The sequence below is a fragment of the Carcharodon carcharias genome, chromosome 9 (assembly GCF_017639515.1).
Source record: "Carcharodon carcharias isolate sCarCar2 chromosome 9, sCarCar2.pri, whole genome shotgun sequence".
Classification (NCBI taxonomy): domain Eukaryota; kingdom Metazoa; phylum Chordata; class Chondrichthyes; order Lamniformes; family Lamnidae; genus Carcharodon; species Carcharodon carcharias.
In genome coordinates, this window is record NC_054475.1 from 124844953 (window position 1) to 124869716 (window position 24764).

Below are 24764 nucleotides of genomic sequence, written 5' to 3' on the forward strand. Positions count from 1 at the left end.
GCAAGAGATTAGTAGCACCCTGAGAGAAACAGCTGAAAGTGGCTATCTATACCATGTTGCTGAGTGGTTTACTGATATCTCACACAAGACTGGGAAAACCCCTGTAGGATTTCAGGATCATTGCTTCTCACTGTTAATTACAGATCATTGACAGTCTCTGCGGAAGGCCATTCATGTGTTTGTTTCTTCTTCCCTCTCTGAGGCCAGGCTGAGGCTTTGGAAAATAGCGCAGAGCCTTGCTCAGTTTTCATAGCAACCACCTTGAAGAGCTCGAGTAGACGCCATGGCCTATTACAAACTAATGATTGTACAGCATGGAGAGAGTTCCTAGAATCAGGAAAACAGTCTGTGACTGTTTTGATGCTGAGTGAGAAGGGGGTGAAGGAGGCCTGGTGAGGGGTCCAGGCTCTCTGGGCGGCTGGTTACCAGTACAATGTGTGCTTCAACTCAGTGCTGAAGCAGGTCATCCACACCCCAATCATGGATGGCATCAACCAGATGTGGTTGCCTGCCGTCCGCATGTGGAGCCTCAATGAGTAGAGCTGTGGTGGCCTGACCAGCCTTGAACAAGGCTGAGACTGCCACCCAGCATGGCAAGGGGCAGGTCAAAAATGACACTGCTCCTTTGACACCCCACAGCTCCCCCATGGACCAATACCACCCCTGTTACTGCACCATCAGCAAGGCAAGACACTTTTGAGGGACTGAAATCTTCTGAGCTGCCAACAGATGAGAACCTGAAGGATAACATGCCAGCAGATTTGCCTTCCTGGAATGGTGTGCTTGTGCCACAGATAGAGGTTTGGGAAGCAGGTCCTGATTGCCACCCATGGCAGCAGTTTGTGCAGCATCATCAAGCACCTGGAACTTAACCTGTCAACCAGTATTCCAGTCATTTATGATCTGGATGCAAACCTGAAGCCCATAAAGTTCCTGGGAGATGCAGTAACTGTAAAGACAGCCAAGGAGGCCATAGCTTCAGAAAGGAAAGTCAGGAAGTGAAGTAGATTGAAAATGTCCTGCAAGCCTTTGGATGATGAAAGTGCCTAAAACCACTGCACATTGTTTTATTCACCGTTAAACTGTGTTTTAATGTGACTGTACGCAGTTATTTATCAAGAAGGCTTGTTAAACATGACATGAAAAATAAAGTTTCTCCTTCTCTCTCCTCCTCAAGTTGTCTTGTCATCAACTGGAGGCAGCGACTAACATGAGACACAGCAGTCAAGCGAAGAAAGTTCCTACCATGAAGGAGTGCATTGGCATTTGTGCAGAAGGTGCTCATTTTGTCAGGGGCTATGGAAGAAATCAAAGTAAGATTTCACTTTCAAATGGACAGAAGTTAAAAAGATTAAATCCTGAGGCCGGGCATGAGGCTCCTTTGCTTCAAAGCGATTGAGTCGCACGGATGTGAAGGCCAAGGCCGAGCTCCCTCCTCTGTGACTGCTCCCTGTACCAGCACTGAGGCCTACGTGGCAGCCAGCCCTGCCATTGCTCTGCTCGTCTCCTGGCTTCTCCGTCTCCAGTGCTGAACTGCAGCCTGTCTGAGCCCAGTCCCTTGAGCTGGTATTGTGGAATGGCCTGGGCTCCCACATGGCCTACCCAAAGGCGCTCAACTTGTGCTTCTGTTGCTTCCAGTAAAGGTCTATCAGCAGGAGTGACTTGAAAAAATTACATCTTTAAAAAGTACTTTAGAAACACATTTTCATATTATATGATGTACTTAGAGGAAATGGTGGTGTAGCAGTAATGTCACTGGGGCTCAGGCTAATACTCTTGGGATATGGGTTCAAATCCCACCATGGCAGCTAGTGGAATTTAAATTCAATTAATAACTCTGAAAATAAAAACTTGCCTCAGTAATGGTGACCATGAAGCTATCAATTGTCATAAAAACCCATCCGTTTCACTAATGTTCTTACCTGGTCTGGCCTACATGTGACTCCAGACTGACAGCAATGTGGTTGATTCTTAACTTCCCTCTGAAATGGCCAACAAGCTGAGGGTAGTTAGGGATGGGCAAAATATGTTGCCAGCGACCCCCACATTCGTTGAAAGAATAAAGAAAAAATAATTATGAGTGGAATAGTCCCAGATTTGCACTAAGTACGGTAGCATGAAAACAAATGGAGAGAGTGTGAGCAGGACACATGGGACCATGTGGAATGTTTGTGTGGTGAGAGGAGCCATGGACAGGATGAGGACATGAGCTCCAGAGGCTATGAGCCTGATGGAGATGTGAGGGTGTGTGTGAGAGTTAGTGGTGATGAGGCTCATACCCTCTGGAGCTCGCATCATCATCCCAGCCATGGCTCCACTCACCAAGCAAACATTCCACGCAGTGCCATGTGTCCTGCTAACATTCTTTCCATCTGTTTCCATGCAGGAGAAGCTGGCTCATATTAGCAAGGAGAGGTCCCAGACAGGATGTGGAAGGGTCCACATTCCACACTCGCTTTAAGGAACGTGCCATCGCGCTGACTGGTGAGAGTGTGGACATGACCTGTGGTGACGGTGGAATCCACAGTGAACATCCATGTGAGACCCTGAACCATATCATCCCCCTCTCAACGCAACTGTGAGTGCTTCACTCCATCACGGGAGCCATGGATGAGTTCCCACAGTTGCAACGCAAGATGGAAATGGGGCACCTCAATGTCCCTCCGAGTGCTCCTTCCCTGCAAGGAGTCAGGCCAGCGCCTCAGGCACCCGAAGGGAGAAGTAGCAAATGGACACTCAGGAATTTCAGAGGCTGTCCACTCCCTCCAAGTCCCCTTGGCCTGTGAGCCCCTCACCCTCATCCTCTGCCACTGCAGAGGGATTCTGGAGGGAGACGTGTATGTGTGGCAGGGCCTTTCAGAGCCTCGTGCAAGCATTCTCCCATGCACACGGAGATTTCCTCCATCAGACTCATCTCAATGTCCCGAACATTTTGAATGCTGCTTGCTGGAGTTTGCTTTCAGTTGACCATCTGACTTGACCTGCATCTCCGCCCACCCACTGATCACACTCCCATGCAGCACCTGATCTCGCCCACCATGACTGTCATTTCACTTTCGATTTGAACAGCATGGACTAGGTTCACTTTTTCAAAAGTCTCCCCATCTTTTCCCCTCTCCCAGTCACCCATTTCCTTTTCTCCATCACTGTTGACAACCCCCCCCCCCCACCACCCCCCCCCCCACCCCCCCGGGTATCATCTTTCACCTTCCATCTCCCCTGCATGACATACCAGCCAAAACCCTTTTCCTTCGGGGATGTTCAGGTGAACATGCACGTTCCCTTCCTTCCCAAAAATCACACCCCCATCTATATTAACCTCCCTGACCTCCTCTTTCCCACCCCAAGGGTTCACCTACCTCTGAATCCCCACCAACAACCCTAGCCGTTTGTTCTACCACTACAGTCGAACCCTCAACCTCCCTCCCTACCACCTCACTTTGCCCTCGGTCATTCTCACCATTCCCTCATACCACACCCACTCTCAGTTCGCTCCCCAGGAGGCAGTCATGAACTCATCAGGCTGCTCCCTTGCACATTCAACTGAACATCCCTCATGCCGCTGAACACTCCCGATGCCAGCAGGCACGGGCGATTCCACTGTATACATTGATCAATAATACCCAAACTTTAACGATTGTATACTGAATGTTACTAATTTGCTTTATTGCTCTTGTGTTTTTGTTGGCGGCTGGGGTCACGTTAGTTTTCAAGTGTTAAAATGGGGTAACATTGGAAGATAATTTGGGAAGCACTGCTCTATACCTCCTAACAAATTCCCTCTAACTTTACAGCCTTCATTCTGCTCCACATTTGATCCTTCTCCTGTAATCTCCTCAAGCCCCACCAAACTAATGGCCTTTGGTATTCTACCAATGTTGATCTACTGTTGTTCTATTCCACATACCAGGAGTGGCAGGGCCTTCAGTCCCATATGACACCCTGGAGTTCTCTTCATAAACATCTCTGCCTTTTTTATTTTTCCATCCATCTTCAATCGCCTTTTTCTGAAAATAAGGCTTCATCCATGCCTTGAGTTGCTTCCTTAACTCATACTTTGGTGTACATTTCCTCCTATGTGAATTGCCTTGGAACACTAATCATGCTATGTTAGTCTGAGTGGCATTATACAGGTGCATCGAAACATCCCACAGAACCACGCTGACAAATTTACCCACTGAGGACACTATTAACACCTAATCAGAACTTAATTCATTCAAGGGTTTCCATGGCAGTCACTGATATTCAGGGATATTCAATTTTCCCATTATTCAATATGAGAATTCCATAATGTTTACCGAGTACTTTCTGTGGGATTTCATATTGTATTTTCTTTCTCATGACTAGTGGTATGTTGGAAGATTGATATAATGAGTGATCCCAATTGTATAACATATATGTGTCAAAGTATGGACTGCATTATGTCCCTGTTATATAAATATATGGGTGAGACATCTTTCAGTCACAGGCTACACTATTTACACAATGAAAGCGATGAAATGTGTCAACAGTTTCATTGCATGAAAGCGATCCTTTGCCCCAATATTTACTTTTAAAACTGAAGATTTAGTGCTGGTATTTCCTCAATGCTGACACTATGACATCCAACAAGGTCCCATTATGTGGTCAAACATATGTTGTTGCTATGGAGCTTTGCTAAGATTCATTGCATCTCACCGGTCAGAGAGCCGTATAATTTTTTTTCTTTTCACTTACTGAGCTGTGCTGCCAGCAATTTTGCAGGGTGTAATTTATTTCAGTGACGTCCGTTTAATAAATAGCACCAGAGTTGTGAAATATAGCAACAAATAATGACCTATTGGCTATTGGCGTAGTGAGACCCCAACAATTCCACTTTACAAATAAGCTGGGAACACAAGGTGAGCAAGAAGCAAGTGACTCATAATTGGGAGGAAATATTAAATCCTGTGTACTGAAAGCACAGACAAGGTCAGAGCAAACAGACGATTATAACGGAAACGGTTCAAGCAGCAACATCATGCCAGGTCTGATTAAGAACGATACAGCCCATCATCTTGTCAAATCCTGTTCAGACAAAGTAAACCTTATATAAGCAAAATACTTGTCACAGAGAAAAATAAATACATTTACCATCCACTATGGCAGTCCCACAATTGGTGTCATCAGTGGCAGGTGATTATTAAAGATAAATGGAGCTGTAGCAATTACTTTTAGACATTTATATAGCATCTTTCACTCTCAAGCATTTTTTGATGGGTCAAATAAAATCTAAACAATAATTGCTTTACCATTGAATACTGAGCCATTGTGTGCATGGATTTAAAGCATATTTAAGTCAGCTATCAAGTTATGTTGCATTAGGGCTTGATTTTATCAGTGGGCCAGTTTTTAGGCAGGTGAGTTTTGAACTGCTTCAAAATTGAGGCCTGGGTAGTTTTTACTCCAGGCCTCATTTAAGTGCTTCCAGCAGACTTACCACTTATTCCAGCCAGAAAATCATTGTGAAACAGCGGAAATTAAAGGGTGCACACCCGCTACTCTACCCACACCCCCCACCCAGCCCATGGGAACAGTTAAAGGATTGACCACCGGCTGCCCTGTGAGGCAAAACACCCAAAAATGGCGAGTCTGTAATTGAGGGTGCAAGTTATTCATTCAAGGGAAGTTTGTAATTTTTGAAAAGATGCACGGAAAACATGCAGGACCTCCAGCCTGTCCATGAGTAGGAGGTGACATTGCAGCATGGAGCCAGTCATGGAAGCGGGTGCTATTCAGAGCAGCGTATAAGAGGGGGCAGGCTCAGGGATCACCTCATGCATTGGCACACAGTGGCCATTGTGTGATCAGTACGATTGTGGGCAGAGTGAGCTAATAGAGGTGGTAACATCATGAGGCATAGTAGGGTAGTCCGAGAAGCCATGATAGTAATATCTCTAAAAAGACCTCAAAAGAGGTATTGGTGAATTGTGGGGCTGGGATTGCATGGGTATCAGTCCTGTTAATCTCCCCTTTCTTCCACAAAATAACCAGTTTACCTTTAAATAAGGCTTGCCACATTCCCCTCCTGCTTACTCCCTGCCTCCACCAATTCTAAGTAGAAAACAAACGCTCCATATGTCAACTAAGGCGCTGAAGCAATGTGAGGTCGGGACCTGGAAATCCTCTTGATGTCAGGCTCCTGACTCCAACGCAAAAGTCCAACCCAATATGTATGTTGTCCAAGGTAGAATTGTTTTCAAGATATTCTTGTAGTTGTCCTGATGAGTGCGAGATGAAAAGCTTCAAGAGCATGTCTCTTTTTGTAGCAATACTCAAATTGTTTTGTTTTTGTCCATCCTCAGGTTGTGAGCAAAGCTGAAAAGGCCAGCATTTACTGGCCGTTCCTTGAATAATTGTAGTCGGTGAGATATAGAAACTTCTGCAGTGACTTTAGATTAGGAGTTCCAGTATTTTGACCCAGCAACAATGAAGGAATTTCCAACTCAGAATGTTGCATGACTTTGAAGTAAATTACACATTTTTAAAAATTAACTCCTGGGATATGGGCTTCGCTGACTGGGCCAGCATTTATTGCCCATTTCTAATTACCCTTGAGAAGGTGATGGTGAGCTGCCTTCTTGAACTGCTGCAGTCCATGTGGTGTAGGTGCACCACCAGTGCTGTTAAGGAGGGAATTTCTGGACTTTGACCCAGCGACACTGAAGGAATGGCGATATATTTCCAAGTCAGGATGGTGAATGACTTGGAGGGGAACATCCAAGTGGTGGTGTTCCCATTTATCTGCTGCCTCTGTCTTTCTAGATGGTAGTGGTCGTGGTTTGGAAGGTGCTGTCTAAGGAGCCTTTGTGAGTCCCTGCAGTGCATCTTGTAGATGGTACACACTGCTGCCACTGTGTGTCGGTGGTGGAGGGAGTGGATGTTTGTGGATGGGGTACCAATCAAGCGGGCTGCTTTGATCTGGATGGTGTCAAGCTTCTTCAGTGTTGTTGGAACTGCATTCATCCAGGTAAATGTAGGGTATTCCATCACATTTCTGACTTGTGCCTTGTAGATGGTGGACAGGCTTTGGGGAGTCAGGAGATGAGTTACCCGCTGCAGGATTCCTAGCCTCTGACCTGCTCTTGTAGCCACAGTATTTATATGGCTAGTCCAGTTCAGTTTCTGGTCAGTGGTAACCATTGATTGTGGGGGATTCATCGATAGGAGTGCCATTGAATGTCAAAAATATACAGCACAGAAACAGGCCATTTAGCCCCAACAAGTCTATGCTGGTGTTTATACTCTCTATAATCTACTCCTATTTGATCTCATTCTTCTGAGCCTTTGAGCATATATTTCTATTCCCTTTTCTCTCGTGTACTTATCTAGTTTCCTTTTGAAAGCATCTAAGTTTCAAACCACTTCCTGTAGTAGTGAGTTCCTCATTCCAACCACTCTCTGAGTAAAGCGATTTCTCCTTATTTCGCGATTGGATTTTTTTAGAAAATACCTTGTATTTATGGCCCTTAGTTTTGGATTGTCTCCAAATCTACTCTGTCTAACTCATTCATAATTTTAAAGACCTATATTCGGCCACCTCAAAATTTCTCTTCTGGAGAAAATAGCTCACTCTTCAATTGTTCCCAATATCTGCAATCTCAGCTCTGGTACCATCCTCATAAATCTTTTTTTTGCATTTTCCCCTGTGCTTCCAAGTTCACTTTGTAGTATAGAGACCGGAATTGAGGACAGTATACAAATTGCAACCTGCCAGGGCCTTATACAAATTTGAATTCTATTCCCTAGATATAAATTCCAGTGCTTTGTTAGCATATATATTTGTTTTTGATAAACGAGACTTACTGTCAAAATGTTGTATTGCACGCACCAGGACAGTTCATAAGAATGCCAATAGAAAAGGGAACATAATTTGCCCTGCATGAGAAGAGAGTGGTGTTTGGTTGGCAAGTGGACTGTGATTGTTAGAGGCATTGCCATGATGAATGCACCAGGGAACAGTTAACTGCCAAGCTTTTGTTCAAATTCAAGCCAGGCAGGTTGACTCTGTTTGGTCAAGGCATTGTCATGGGCAATGAACCAGGGAATTACTGTCCCCAAGTGTTTGTTTAGTTGAAAAAGGTGCAATGTCTGGACATGTTCCTTATCTCTGCAAAGGACAGGGCCCTGTGTGTAAATGTATTAACGTCCAGCTTGTGTAAGTGAGCCACACTGCAAGCCTGACTGATCATCTTAAATTGGCTTTCAGTGTAATTATTATCATATTCAACACTCTTGTCTTGTGAAGTATAGATTATTGTTCTCTTTACCATTGGTATTCTTGAGATCTGCCCTGATAAGTTCAAGACAAAAACTTCAACAGCATATACAACAGCAATACTCAAGTTCTGGTTACTACTATTTTAAAATAGTGAAACATTCCAAGGCACTGCACAAGAGCATTATCTGACAGAAATTGATGCCAACCCCTTGAAGGAGACCTTAGGACATCTAGCATGAGCTATATATATTTTTATATATACGTACATATATTAGTTGCATTGGAGGTGATGGTGTTCCCTGCTGCTGCATTTGCAAGGTTTAAGAGGTTTGTTAGAGGGCAAGGGATAATTCAACAAAGGCATGTAGACACAATTCAACCCTCATTTTAAAGTCATGCATTTTTTTACTTATTCTTATATATCACTTTGATTTTATTTTATTATTTGTAATTAAATAGCAAAGCTCTGAGCAATTTAAGAAAGACAGAAGTTGAGTTTGTTGGATCCCAGAGTTTCTCTATAGCATAGGCTGAGGTGACAAGGTGACTGTAATTTAGACATTACAGTACCACTGCTGGCAAGCATCATGGTAGTATGGCAAGGTGGTTACCATTATAAATATGGGCACAGATTTATATTGGAAGGGTGCACAGACACAAAATATTAATATTCAGTAAGATGTGATCCTAATAGGCTAGGTAAACATAGAACCATAGAACACTACAGCACAGAAAAACAGGCTATTCAGCCCTTCTAGTCTGTGCCGAAAACATGTCAAATAAAATAACCTTTCTGAATTTGCAGTAACTTTGTGGCAACTAAACTCTAAACAATCCGATTGCTGTTCTGTTGCGTCAAATATGGGTGATTCCATGATCTTGCAATCCAAGAGGAAAGCCAATGTCGAAGGAAGCATGAGTTGGAGAAAGCACTACAACATTGCAAGCCTAGTTTTCTCTAACTCGTAGTCCCTACAAATGAGACTAGGAGAACAGAATCACAGAACCATTCCTACTATTCTCACTGTAGCCATCACCAGACTCAACTTTCCAATAAACGACATAACATAATCCATTCTTACTCTGTGAAGTACAGGTGATAAGACTTCAGCGAATCCATATTTTTTTCAAAGTAGACAATCAACATTCCAGGACATCATTTTCAGTAGGAAAAAGGATCAACAACAAGCCATATTCATATAGACCTTTAAAATAGTGTAACATTCCAAGGCACTGCACAAGAGCATTATCTGACAAAAATTGATGCCAACCCATTGAAGGAGACCTTAGGACATCTAACATGAGATATCAGCTCAGTGCCAGAAAGTACAGTAGTTCACTTATATCAGTCTCAATGGAGTCACTCTAAGTTTGGTAGGGTTTACTTTAGCTTACTTTCAAATGAATTCCCAACAATCTGGCACAGCCTATTGTGAATTTCATATAAAGATTCCACCCAATAAAATCTTTCATATCCCAATTAACATTTTGATCAGCGAAGGCTTTATGATTTGATTCAAATCATACAACAAGGTAGAATGTGTGCCAGGGATATTATCATACTTGCCTTCAAACAAGTTCACAGTAAAGGATTCACCACACAATTATTGCAGTACATTAGGTAAATGGGGGTGGTGGGAGTTGGTGGGGGAGGTGGGGATTGCTGTTAGTGTTTCTGTCTCTGCCTAGTCAAGGACTGAATAGCTTCACAGGCATTTGTCACATTCTAGATTTCCAACCATATTATTTTGTCCTGGCTTTTTTTGAGCATCACTATTGTTAAACAGCCCACGATTATAATTGTACTCACTGTAAGTGAACCAGGGACTTCCGAGTTTAATTTCACTTCGCTGTCATCTTGATTATGTCTTTTTACATCAGTGGTGACTGATTCTTTAAGGCATTCCACAATTGTCAGCTGATTTCCTTCATACAACTACCGCAAGCTACTGCGGCTTTTTAAGTGATCACCATAGTAATGTGAATCTCTATCCCAAGATGCATGGCCTACTGAAGGGTTTTAATTTGTACCAAGCTGTTACAGAAAAGAACTGCACAAGCTAGCAAGTGGAACATTACTGGTGGACCCCTATGGATAAACTCATGGCCGATCAGAGGTTGAGCTGTTACAAGAGGGAGGCACTGGAGTGGGTTTAGGTACAAAGTACCAAACGGATTTAGAAAGAAGCTTGTGAGAGATGTGTCACTAGGTATGAGAGGTAAGCGATGTTGCTTGACTCAGATTTCCAAAGAACCAATAGGGCATTTTAAAACAGTTTGCATGCATGACAAATGTACACTTGTCATGGAGCAGATCTTTCTTATCGGAATTTCTCATCGTTTTTTTACATTGGGTACATTGTTTCCTCACCCAGCACAGATAGCTGAATAAGTAAATTTATTCTGCTCGATTCCATAAAGAAATCTACATATAGTGTGCTGTAATTCCACAAATATTTAATTACCTTGTTTTTCTTTCCATTTACCCAGATAAAATTCAAAAATCGTAAGGACATTTGTTCAAATTATAGACGTGACCTCCCAGAAGATGAAGCTCTGTGTCTGGGATGCCAGTGATTCTTCACACAGGATCTCTTGCTTTTGTTGCTCCTTGAACAAGAAGTGCAGGAAGGAGAAAGATGAATTGCATTTCTATATCACCTTTCACATCCTCAGTGCTTTATTACCAATGAAGAACTTTTTAAGTGTAGTCACTGTTGTAATGTAAACTGTTACAGCAGGCATATGGTAAATGCTGAGCTGCTCAAATCCCAAAGGGAAACTTGAAACAACTTGAATTCAGTAGTAATGAGACCACAGAGTCTTACAGGTTTCTTACAAAACTAAATTAAACCTTTATTAATAGAGGAAATGATTTTAAGCACATACATAGGTCCACAAATTACGACTATGATAACCTCTAAATCCCCTAGGGGGCAGGGTAAATGAGGGAAGTAGCCATGCGTTAGGGGCACCTGTATAAACTGACCATGACTTTGCAACTGAGACAGATCAGGCACAGCCACAGTGATATGGTTGGGGTCGGGCTCCTAGCCTGCCCGCCCATGCAAGCAACATGGAGACACCAAAGGGCGACCAAGCGTTTTATGCCTTACCCCTCCCCCTCCCCCCACCTCCCTGGTACAGACTTCGAGTCTGCCACTTTACTGGACTGCAGAGCAGTTGAACTGCTCACATTTTACAATCTCCTCGCCATCCTGACCATGTAGCAGTCACTGCTGCAGGTGCTCACAGCCCCTTGTAATCTCAGTATCCCGGTTTGGACTAGTGTTCCCCATGTCGCAGGCTGACAGGGCAGCCATGCAGCGCACTCATCTCTGGCCATCCGAGGGGTGACCAGCACTCTCCGGGAAGCATTAAGGGGCGGTCACACAGGGCCAGGAAAGGTGCTAACCGTGTCTCTCTCCCTCATATGCTGCAGGAGGACCACGTCAGGAACATGGATCCTGGTGACCTAGCTGTATCCCTGATGGCCTGCAGAGACTGTAGAAGATAGAGGAGAGAGCGACTGAGGCACCTGGCTGTGCAAAGGCAGGAGCAGCAGCCTCATGAAGCAGAGGCAGCAGCGATTCCTGCACACACTACCCGAGAGTGACAGCGAGCCGTGGCTGGTTGGCGCCTAGCGACACCCAGGGTCTATAGACGCCGCCTGCCATTCCTGCAGATGACCGAGAGATGATTGAGTGATACCAACACCTGCACATGTCTAGGGACCTGGTGGCTCACATCTGCCACTTAACTGCAAACTTGGTGAAAGGGGACATGGAGGGCATCCACTGCCAGTGGCTGTGAAAGTGACTGTAGTGCTCAATTTCTATGCCAGTGACTCCTTTCTGGGCTCCACAGGTGATCTCCGTGGGATTTCACAATCTGCCACTCACAAATGCATCCATGAGCTCACGGATGCCATCTTCTCCATGACACACAACTTTGTGCATTTCGCCCAGGACCGGGACAGCCAGGATGCAAGAGCCATTGGATTCACCCTGATCTCGGGATTCCCACAGGTGCGGGGTGATTGTGATTGACTGCATTCATGTGGCATTCAGGTCTCCATCTCTACACACGGTGGATTTCATCAACCACAAGAGCTTTCACTCACCAAACGTGCAGCTGGTATGCGACCACAAAAAACCCATCCTGCAGGTGTGCACACGGCTTCCAGGGAGTGTGCACGATGCCGACATCCTCAGTGGCTCGCAGATCCCTGCAGTCGTCCAGGGTCCACAGAGGCTGTAGGGATGGCTTCTTGGGAACAAGGGCTACCTGCAGAGGCCATGGCTGATGCCCCTGGGTGGCGGTTTCAGACTGCAGCAGAGCAACGCTATAATGAGGCTCATGGTGCAGCTTGCTACTTAGTGGAGCAAACCATCGGGATGCAGAAGATGCAGTTCCGGTGCCTGGACTGGTATGGCGGTGCCCTGTAATACAGTCCACAGAGGGTGTCACGCATCGTCATCATCTGCTGCGCCCTTTAAAACCTGATGCTCCAATGGGGAGAGGAGCTGGCTGAGGAGGAGTTGGAGGTCTCCCCTGATGAGGAGGGTGCTGACAGGGATGAGGGTGAGGGGGTCTTCGGTGGTGATGATGACAGGGATGAGGCTCTAGCACTGCCTGGATGAGGCAGGCATGCTCGGGAGACCCTCATGGCTGCCAATTTGCGGAGGATGATGATGACATGCAGTGAAGTGTCCCCATATATTCTCACATCGCAGTTGTGAACATTTGACTCCAGTCTGGCTTATGGCAGTGCCAATACCCTCTGTGAGAATGCTCCTGTCATGGAAATGCTGTGGAGGCCCTAATAGTCACTCGATCACAGAAGGATGATGACAACAGGCAGTGAGGACATTCCATAGATCTTCACATAGCCTCCTGAGAACGAACGCTGTGACAGGACTTCAGGGAGGGTGCCTCCTGATTCCTCATCAGAGGTTTCTTCGGGACTTAATTAGAGGCCCTGGGTCATGAACTCTGTCGGCTGTTTCCCAAATGTGCCTATGAAAGGTAGGAAAGATAATTAGTGCATGGTAGTGGTCTGTGAAAGAGGACCCATCACCCACAGCATGGTTGTCTGATGGATGTTGCACTGCTGTATCCTCACTTGGTAGATCAGCGCTGACCTCACAGTCAGCACAGGACCGGTCCCGGTCATCGCTGGCCAGCTGGATTGTTTTTGAATTCTGTCAAAACTTTGATTTCCACTTGTCTGTGACTTTTCCCTCCCTGTTGTGTGCCAGTTTGTCCTGCATGAATAGAGATGGGGAGACTGTAAGCAGGATGCCTGCCGAACCAGATGTTAAGTATGCCTGGCCAGTGTGGGTGGAGAATGGTCCCATGGAAGGAATGGGTCAATAACGGTGTGTGCGAAAGAGTGAATGATAATGTCCCTTGCACTGGCAATGAGTGAGGGTGCTGTGGATGTGTGATGGGTTTGTGAGTCTGTGAGTTGGGAGTGATGAAAAGAGTGACTTACTCTTGGCAGAATGGAGGAGATCAATCATCCTTTTGCGGCACTGAATGGCTGTGCTCCTCTGCAGGGCATTCGCGCTGACCACCACTGCCACCACCTCCCAAGTGGTTGGTGACTTTGCAGCCAGAGCTGGGGTAGAGCAAATCCCAGCGGGCCTCCACAGCATCCAGCTGTTGCTCGAGGGACCCGTCGTTGAAGTGGGGGGCTGCAGTCCCTTTTCTTTTGCTGGCCATGCCTGCTGGGCAGCGGTGATGAGCTGGTGGCGATGAGCGCTTTGTTGACGGCTGCCTTTTAAAGATGGCAGCAAGTGTGATGCAACACGGGGTGATGGCCAATGGGTGAATGAGAGCCTGCCCGCCATGGAAACGACGTGTTTCACAGAAGTGAATAAATAATGAGGCAGGCTTGGGACGATATGGTATAAAAATCCGTCATTTTTGTCAGTGGGTATGACTCCATTTTACCCGCTCACTACGCACTTAGTGCAAATCTGGGAAAATTCCACCCATAAATTTTAAAAGATACAGGCAAAGAAACACGGTACCCTAAACAATCTAATTCAAAGTGAGTTGTCTTAATTTCAGTTCTTTGTAGACAGCAGCTTGAGGCTTAGACACTGAAAGCTTTTCACACTTGTTAGATCTTAGAATGACTGCCCTTCCACATAGCCTTCTCTCCTTTCTATATACTTTCCCCTTTGAATGCAAATTCTCATTGTTTCACTATGTCTTTGGACTTTTACCTCTCTAATAATAAATATCTATCAAAATACAAAGTTTACTCGTAATCTTTGGGAAAAATAAACAGTCTGTTTCTTGACTTCTTCTGGCTAGGTGAAACATTTCACCCCTTCTTTTGAATTCAAGCTAGTCTGGTTTATTTAATCCAGACATTTGCATTTCAAATGCTCCTTTTGCACCTTACATTCTAAAACCTCCCCCATGTTTCCATGCATTTCAAAATTAGCTTATTTTCTGATAAGTCAAAGCCTTCCGACCAGCTGCCTTTCATGCAATTTAGTCCCTCACACACACAGACCCCACTATTACTCTATTTTACAATAAATTCCAACAACATTATGAAAATTATTATATCTTCCTGACAAGGCAATGTGACAACCAATTTACCCATAGCAAAGCCCTACAAAAATCAAGGCACGATTAACCCGATAATCTGTTTCAATGCTGTTGAGGACAATTTCCCTGCCCTTCTACAAAATTAAATTATGGAATAATGTAGCACAGAGGGGAGGCCATTTGGTCCATCAAGTCTACACCAGATCTTTTGGACAGCTATCCAGTATGTCCCATTTCCCCTACTTTTTCCCTCACCTCTGCAATCTCAAAGATTTATCCAATCACCTTTTGAAGTCTAACATTGAATCTTTATTCACCACCCTAACAGACAGTGGCTGGGATTTTCCAGTTCTGACAGGCAATGTTGCGGGCAAGATGGGAAAATATGGAAAGCGGCCAAAATTCAATTGACTTCTGGTCGCTCTCCAAATTTTCCTGTCCCGTCCATTACAATGCTTGCCTCTGGCAGGACCGGAATTCCCGCTGAGTACATTTCAAATCCTAACCACTCATTGTGTTTAAAAAAATAACTTCCCCTCTTGTCACTTTAGGTTCTTTTGTCAATTGACAATTTTAAATTTGGGTCCTTTGGTTATAAACCCCTCAGCCATTGGAAACAGTTTCTCTTTATTTACACTATCAACATCCTTTATTATTTTAAACACGGCTTTTAAAACTCCTCTTAATGTTCTCTGATCTAAGGAGAACAACCTGACCTTCTCCAGTCTACCCATGTCTTGTGATTACTCAACCATGCTAGTAAATCTCTTCCGTAGCTTCTGGAAAGCCTTCAATGCCCTCCCTAAAGTGTGATCTCCAGAACTGAGGCTGAACTATTATTTTATATAGGTTTAACATAACTTCCTAGCTTTTGCACTCTAGGACTCTATTTATAAATTACAGAATTCTAAATGCATTGTTAACTCTCTTAATCAGTCCTTTCAACTTCAATGATTTGTACACAAATAACTCCATGAGCTGCATCATCCGGTTGGCGAGCAGGGGGCGAGGCCCGCTCGCTGACGCATAAAATGACCTGGGGTGCCATCAGGCATGTGTCCCGCCATCACCCCGCGCCATTTACATTTTCAGGTCAGCGGGTGCAGAGTCGAGTTGGCTGTGCACTCGCCGACCTGTCAATGGCCACTTAAGGCCATTAATAATAAGTAATTGAAATAATCAATGGACCTGCCCATCCAACCTTAAGGTTGGCAGGCAGGCCAGGAGTCCAGGTGGGCTTCTGAAAACACATGAAAACACATCCACAGGCAGGATGAGGTTTCATGAGTGATTTAAAAATTTCAGAATATTTTAAACTAAAAGTTATGGACATGTCCCAACTCATGTGACAGTGTCACATGAGGGGACATGTCAGTAAAATTTTTTCTATTCTTTAAACCGCTTTTCACATTTGAGCCGATCTCCTTGAGGCGCCACTTTGCCTCAGGGAGATCTGTGCGCTCTTTCATGCGCATGCAGGAAAGAGCACACTCCCGGCTCAGGGGAATTCCCACCCCCCCCACCTTCACCTGCACAGGGAGCGCATAGCACTTCCTGGCGGATGTCAAGCTGGGCAGGCCTTAATTGGCCCACCCAAGTAAAATGGCTGCGTGTCCCTGACCGGGGACCCCAATTGAGAACCCGCTCACTCACACCTGCTCCCGCACAACCGCCCCGATGGGGGGGAAGATCCTGCCCCATGTCTCCCTTCTTTCCCCCCTTTTAAAATTGAAACATTTAGTCTGTATTAACTGTCCTCATTGTTCCTATCAAAATGTATCACCTCACAATCTTCTGCATTGAATTTGGTCTTCTACATGTTTATCCATTTCAGCAGCCACTTAAGACCTTTTGAAGTCCATCACTGTCTTAAGATCATAACAACATCACAAGAAATAAGAGCAGGAGTAGGCCATTTGGCCGCTCGAGCCTGCTCCGTCATTCAGTAAGATCATGGCTGATCTGATCGTGGCCTCAACTCCACTTTCCTGCCTGCCTGACCCCCACCCCCACCCCACTAAATAACCCCTGATTTCCTTGCCAATAAAAAATCAGTTTAACTCCACCTTGAATATATTCCATGACCTAACCACCCCTGCTCTCTGGGGACAAGAATTGCAAACACTCTGAGAGAAGAAATTCCTCCTCATTGCCATCTTAAATGGGAGTCTCCCCACTTTTAAACTGTGCCCCCTCGTTCTCAATTCTCCCATCAGAGGAAACATATCAGCATCACTATTTGCTGCATTTCCCAGTTTCGTGTAATTTCCAAATTTCAAAATTGCGTCCAAGTCGTTCATATATGTCAGAAACAGCAGTGGTCCAGTACTGAGACCTGGGGACCATTACTGTCAACCTCCTTCTAGTGTGAAAAACATCCATTTGACACAATTCTGTTTTCTACCACTTAGCCAATTTTATACCCAAGCTCCCACTGGCCCTTTTATCCCATGGGCTTAAATTTTGGTAAGACGGCTAACCTTGGTACTTCTGCAAATCTATATATGCAACATTAACTGCCATGACCTCATCATCTCTCTGTTACCTCACCAAAACATTTAATCAAGTAAATCAAATAATGATTTGCCTGTGTTTGCATGCTGGCTCACCTTTATCATCATAGAATCATAGAATATGTACAGCCCAGTAGGCCAATTGCCCATTATGTCCATGCCAGCACTCTGCAAGACTAACTCATATACTACTCCCTATCCTTTCTCCCTGAGTCTGAAATTTCTTTGTTATGAGGAGCTTATCCAATTTCCTTTTGAAATGCATGACTTCACACACTGCAACATGCTCAGGCAGTGCATTCCAGAACTTTAACCACTCACCGCCTCATGTTGTTATTGATTCTTTTGCCATTCACCTTATATTGGTGTTCTCTGGTTCTTGGTCCTTCACCTGATGGGAACAGTTTTTAGTTATTTACTATGTCTCAATTCTTCACGATTTTGAACACCTCCATCATATCTCCCTTCAACCTTTTTTCTCTAAGGAGAACGACTACAGCTTCTGTGGTACTTCCACATTACTCATCCATGGAATGACTCTTGTAATTTTTTCTTTTGCATGCTCTCTAAAGCCATCAAATCTTTCCTAAAGTGCAATGCTCAAAATTGGATACAATCCTCCAGCTGAGACCAAATCAATGTTTTGTAAAGATTCATCACAGATTCCTTGCTTTTGTATTCTGTGTCATTTTTTAATAAAGCCAACAATTCAGTATTCTTTATTTACCACTTCTTAAGCTTCAGTGATTTGCGCATAGATACCCCCAGGTCCCGCACCCCTTTTAGAATTGCACTCTTTATTTTATATTGCCTTTCTTCATTCTTCCTACTAAATGCATCACTTCGCACTTCTCTGCATCGAACTTCATCTTCCAAGTGTCCTCCCATTCCACCAGATAGACTATTGTAGTCTATCACTATCCCCTTCACAATTCACAATATTTCCAAGTTTTGTGCCTTTTGCAGATTTTGAAATTGTGCCTTGCATACCCAAGTCTAAGATGTTAATATATATCAAGAAAAATAGTAGCCTTAACAACGATTCCTGGGGAATCCCATCGTATACCTGGCTTCAGTCCGTGAAACTAACGTTCAGCACTATTCTCTGTTTCCTATCACACACATCTTCATATCCGTGCTATCACTGCCCACTTTATTCCATAGTCTCTAACTTTGCTGGCAAGCCTATTGTGTGATGCTCTATCAAATTTATTTTGGAAGTCAATGTACACATCAACAGTATTATCCTCATAATGCAGTCTTTTCTGCTACCTCATCAAAAAACTCAGTAAAGTTAGTTGAACATGATTTGCCTTTATCAAATCTGTGCTGGCTTTCCTTAATTAACCCATACATTTCAAAGCGACTGTTAGTTGTTTCCAGGTTTATCGTTTCTAAAATCTTTCTGATCACCAAGGTTCAACTGACGGACTTTTTGAGCACAAGTATAGCATTTACAATTCTCCAGTCCTCTGGTACAACCCCTTATCTGACAAGGATTGGAAGATTATGGCAGTGCCTCTGCAATTTGCTTCCTTACTTCCCTCAGTATCCTCAGATACATCCCATTCAGTCCTGATGACATATAAGCTTTAGGTACCTATTATATCACCTCTTTATCAATTTTTAGCCCATATAGTGTCTCAGCTACCTCTTCTTTCACTATTACTTCAGCAGTATATCTTCCTTGGTAAAGATAGATACAAGGTATTCATTTAGTACCTCAGCCATTCTGCCTGCCTCCAAGAACAGATTCACTTTTTGGTCCATGATATGGTTCATCCTTCCTCTTACTACCCGTTTACTATTTACATGCCTATAGATGATATGGCAAGAGTATAAAAAACCGAACTATACCCTGGGAATGCTTGGGTCTGTCAAAAGCACTACTGAAAAAGGAGAGAAGAGGGAGAGAAAGAGAGACAGACTGAGAAAGAAAGTGAGACCTATAGAGAAACCAAGTGAGAGAGAGATGGAGAAAAAGTCTGACAGAGAGAGATAAGATTTTTGGATTCTCTGTTATTGTAGCTGCCAGTCTCCTCTCATAATCTCTCTTTGCCTCTCATTTCCTTTCTCTCTTCCCCTCTGAACTTTCTATATTCAGCCTGGTACTCACTTGTATTATCAAGCAGACATCTGTCACATGCACCAGTTTTTATGCTTCATTTTATCCTCCATCTCTTTCTTCATCCTGGGAGCTCATGATTTGGTTGCCCCACTTATCCCTTCACAGGAATGTATCTTGACTGTACCTGAACCACTTCCTCATGCCCATTGTTCAGCTACAGTCTTGGCTGCTAGTATTTGATACAAATTTACCTGGGACAGACCTGCTCTCAGCCCACTGAGATTGACCCACCTCCAATTTAGTACTTTTACTGTAGTTTGCTCTTTGTCCTTTTTCATAGATAATCTAATCCTTATGACACACTATAACCTCTCCAGGTCAGGAATCCAAATTCCAGAAGCACTCGTTGTCTGGAAATGTTTTGAGCAGGCGCACCCATTCACCACTTGACTTTCGAGTGTTGCAACAAATCGGGAGGGCATCGGCTTATCTGATGTGGCGACTGTGCGGGAAAACATAGCACAAGGGTACAAAGCCACTCAATTTCTCTCTCTATGCTGTCTCAGTCTCTCCGTTGGCCTATTTCTCTCTCTCCCTTTACCTCTTTATCACTCTCTCTCTTTCTCTCTCTCAGTCTATTTCTCCATCTCTCTCTCTCACTTGGTTTCGCTATGGGTCTCGCTTTCTTTCTCCTTCTGTCTCTCTTTCTCTTTCTCTCCCTCTCTCTCTCCCTCTCCTCTCCTTTTTCAGTCATGCTTTTGAGCTGACCCAAATATTCCCAGGCTATGGTTTGGTTTTCTAAACCCTTGCCATGTCATCTAAGTGCAGCAAAGCATAATTGTGTTACGCTCACAATATCAGTAAAGGGGAAAATCATAAAGAAACTAAGTGAGGGTGCTTCAATGAAAAATTTGTGTGAGGTGTTCAGTGTGAGCGTCTTAGGCTAAACATTCGGAAGACTAAGGTCCTCTATCAGCCTGCTCCTACTGCGCACTGCCCCCTGACTATTAAGATCCACAGCAAACCATTGGATAATGTGGATCATTTCTCATACATTAGGAGCCTCCTCTCAGCGAGGGCAGGCATCAATGATGAAACACAACTCTGCCTCCAGTGTGCCTGTGCAGCCTTGGCCATCTGAGGAAAAGAGTGTTTGATGACAAAGACCTCAAGCCCAGCACCAAGCTCACAGCCTACAGGGCTGCAGCGCTGCCTGCCCTCCTGTATATGTCAGAGACATAAGAACATAAGAACATAAGAGCTAGGAACAGGACTAGGCAATTCAGCTCCTCGAGCCTGCCCCACCATTCATTACGAACATGACTGATCTCATTTCGGCCTCAACTCCAATTTCCTGCCCTCTCCCCATAAACTTTCAACCCATTACTAATTAAAAATCTGTCTATCTCCACCTTAAATTTATTCAGTGTCCTGGCATCCACTGCACTCTGAGGTAGTGAAATCCACAGATTCACGACCCTTTGAGAAAAGTAATTCCTCTTCATCTCTGATTTAAATCCACTACCCCTTAGTCTAAAACTATGGCCTCTCATTCTAGAATGCCCCACAAGGGGAAACATCCACTCCACGTCTACTTTGTCTATCCCCTTTGGCATCTTATATACCTTAATTAGATCTCCTCTCATCCTTCTAAACTCCAGCGAGTATAGGCCTAAACTGCTCAATCTCTCCTCACAAGAGAAGCCCCGCATCTCTGGAATCAATCTAGTGAACCTCCTTTGAACCGCCTCCAGTGCAACTACATCCTTCCTCAAGTAAGGGGACCAAAACTGTGCACAGTACTCGAGGTGTGGTCTCACCAATGCCTTGTACAGTTGCAACAACACTTCCCTATTTTTATACTCTCTTTAGCAATAAATGCCAAAATTCCATTTGCCTTCCTTATTACCTGTTGTACCTGCATACTAGGCTTTCAGCGATTCATGCACAGGGGCACCCAGATCCCTCTGCACTGAAGCATTCCGAAGTTTCTCTCCATTTAAATAATAAGTCGCCTTTTTATTCTTCCAACCAAAATGGATAACGTCCACGTTAAACTCCATCTGCCAAATTTTGGCCCATTCACCTAACCTGTCCATATCCATTTGTAAATTTTTTATTTCTTCATTGCAACTTACTTTCTCACCTATTTTGGTGTCATCTGAAAATTTAGCTATAGTACCTTCTATCCCTGAATCCAAGTCATTAATATAGTTTGTAAATAGTTGGGGCCCAAGGACCGAACCTTGTGGCACCCCACTAGTTACTGCTTGCCATCCAGAAAAAGCCCATTTATCCCAACTCTCTGTTTTCTGTTGGTTAGCCAATCCTCTATCCAAGCTAATATATTATCCCTAACTCTGTGTGACCTTATCTTGTGTATTAATCTTTTGTGTGGCACCTTATCAAAGGCCTTCTGGAAGTCCAGATATACTACATCTACAGGATCCCCATTATCCATTTTGCTTGTCACATCTTCAAAGAACTCTAGCATGGACAGCAAACAGCAGACACCTTCAAGCCCTAGAGAAATATCACCAGCGATGCCTCCACAACATCCTGCAAATTCAATGGCAGGATAAGTGCTCCAATATCAGTGTCCTCTCTCTCAGGGTAACATCCCAAGTATTGAGGTACTGTCTATGGTTGATCAGCTACCTTGAGGGGCCACATCGTCCACATGCCTGGCACAAGACTCCCAAAACAAGCTCTCTACTCCGAGCTTCATCACGGTAAGTGGTTACCAGGGGGCTGAGGAAACATTTCAGGGACGTCCTCAAACCTCCCTGAAAAAATGTAACATCCCCACCGATTTGGGAGAATCTCTTGCTTGAGACCCCTCCTGCCCCCAAACTGGAGAAGAAGCATTCGCAAAGGTGCCGGCCATTTTGAACGCATCTGAAAGGTCCAGGTGGAGGCCAAGCGCAAACAGCAGAAGGAGCCTACCAAAATCTGAACATCTCACCCAACCGTCCCATCAAACACCTCCTGCCCCACCTGCGGCAGAGCGGTGAGGATCCAGCATTGGACTTTTTAGTCACTTCAGGACCCACAAACCCAAAGAAGAAGAGAAGAAGGGTGTCTCAACAGTGTACAACATCAAGAAGCAGCATGAAAACATGGATGATGCTGTAATTGGAAATTGGATAACTAAAACAATTTTTATTACTGCTTCATAATGCTTAATCACTGTTTTTTGTTTCAGGTAAATATTTATGTGTTTTCTGCTTTGCACACTGTGGTTAGGCATTCTAATGTCTTTCTATAATCCAGAAAATTCTAAAGTCCAGAAATGACTTGGTCCCAAGCATTCTGGATTGGAGAGATTATAGTGTATACTAATCACTGTATCCTAAGTATTCTCCCATTGGCAAATTATCTTCTTGACTCAACCCGCTCCCCAGAAAATACTTCTGTTGGATTAGTGTCCTTAAAGCTTCGCCACCACCATCATTAAACTAAATGGCCTTTAACTGTCAGGCTTGTCTTCTCCCCTTTTTGAACAAGGCTCTAAGCAGTTTCATGAGATCTGTTGCATCCACCTGAGACGAAAGATGGGCTATGGTTTTAATGTCTCGTCCATAAGTCAGCACCTCTGACAGTGCAGCACTCCCTCAGTACTGCACTGAGGTGTCAATCTGGACTACAAGTTCAAGTTTCTTGGAGTGGAATTAGAAGTCACGACTTTCTTAGCTAGAGGTGAGAGTGGTCGCACTGAATCATGGCTGAAGTGGCTAAGAAAGCTTTTCATTGCAAAAATGTCAAGGGAAGAGCAGAAGATTCCCATCAGACTCAAAGTTTTAGGCTTGTACAGCTCTTTGGCATTGCAGAACAGGCACACATCGAGATCAAAGTGCCTGGCTTACAGCCCACATAATTTTTCACCCTTCCTCCTTAGCTTGTGGTTACATGGTATTCCCAATATTTGCCAATGGTTGAGAATAGACAGATTGGGCATTAGCTGGCCAAGTTGCATTTGTCCTGCTTTTTGTGAACTGTTTTAGCGATGTTGATTGAGGGATAACCCTCTCGCGCTCCTTCAAAACAACGCCATGGGATCTTTTACACCCATCTCAAAGAGCAGACAGGGCCTCGGCTTAATATCACTTAAGGATGGCGCTTCCAACTGTGCAGCACTCTCATTGTACCAGTGTCAGCCTAGGTCTCTGTAGGACAATTGTATGCTTATCAACATAGAGTGGAGAAAAAGTGTCCTTAATTGCCATTTCTATAATTCTGATTTCCCTGAATTCATAGCATCACCTGGTTGCCAGGAAACAAATGTCTGGAAGCAAACCTATGGTTGCGTGGACATAGGTTTTTTTTTTAATTTATATATATATATAATAAGCCATTTAATGATTAGTGGTGAATGCCCTTTCAAACTGACACAAACCCACAGCTGAAACAAGTTCCCCCAGTAAAAGCCAATGACTGTTTTTCATGGCTTCTTTCGTAGGATGTCCCAATATTGTGGCATTTTTGAGCGTAGTGAACATGAGGACCACGTGTTGCAGCCTCTGGTGCTTTTTGATTTTGTAAAACTGTTGCTTTCACACTAAGGTGTGTGCTGATCAGCTTTGAGATTTCTCAGTTACATTGTTGCTGAAAGGTCCTTAGCATCAGATTCTGGTCACTATGGAAATGAGAGTTCAAGTGAACAGAGATGAGTGAAGTACCTGGCATCTGGGAAGCCAATTCTGTTTGATTTCTATTTGGTTATAAATCACACGCATTACAAGCCTCACATAAAGGCCATGTGCTGTCTGGAATTACTCCCTTTCAAGCAATCTCTGTTGGCAAACAAACAGGGCAAGAGACTGTGGCTCAGATGCCATCCTCCCCATAATTATGTTTTTTTTACTTTTCACAATCAAAAAGTGCGCCAAAGGTTTCTGTGGGAAAATTGAACTTTGCATCAACATAAAAACTGATTACAGTTCTACCACCATCTCTCATTTGAACACGTTATATCTCATCATCACAGTGACAGTTAAGTTGTTTTGCGCTGGGGCTGTAATTGTGCTATGTGACACTTCTAACATTGCAGCATAATAGCGTTAATGGAATGACTGCATCAACAATACTGTGACTATAAACAAGCAAAATCATCCTTTTTTTTTACCCTCTTTAAGTGGCCATTGCCAAGGGAGTTTTTTTGAAATTATTTATTCCATATATCAACCTGTATTTTTTAAACTACTTTGTGGATTAAAGTTCAATGATATTTGCATAGTTTTAAGCATGTTAAAAAGATAGCCTGTCCTTAGTACGAGACAAAATGGATCTGAAGATATCTAATTTCTAAACAAAGCAACCAGCCTTACGGTGTTCAGCTGTGGAACAAGTGCACTTGTGCACAACAAACAATGAT

At 44.0% G+C, this 24764-nt stretch overlaps 1 pseudogene; it reads left to right on the forward strand.

Moving 5' to 3' along the window:
- Window positions 1-283: 283 nt before the first annotated feature.
- On the forward strand, window positions 284-1002 carry LOC121282281 (annotated as a pseudogene).
- Window positions 1003-24764: the final 23762 nt, after the last annotated feature.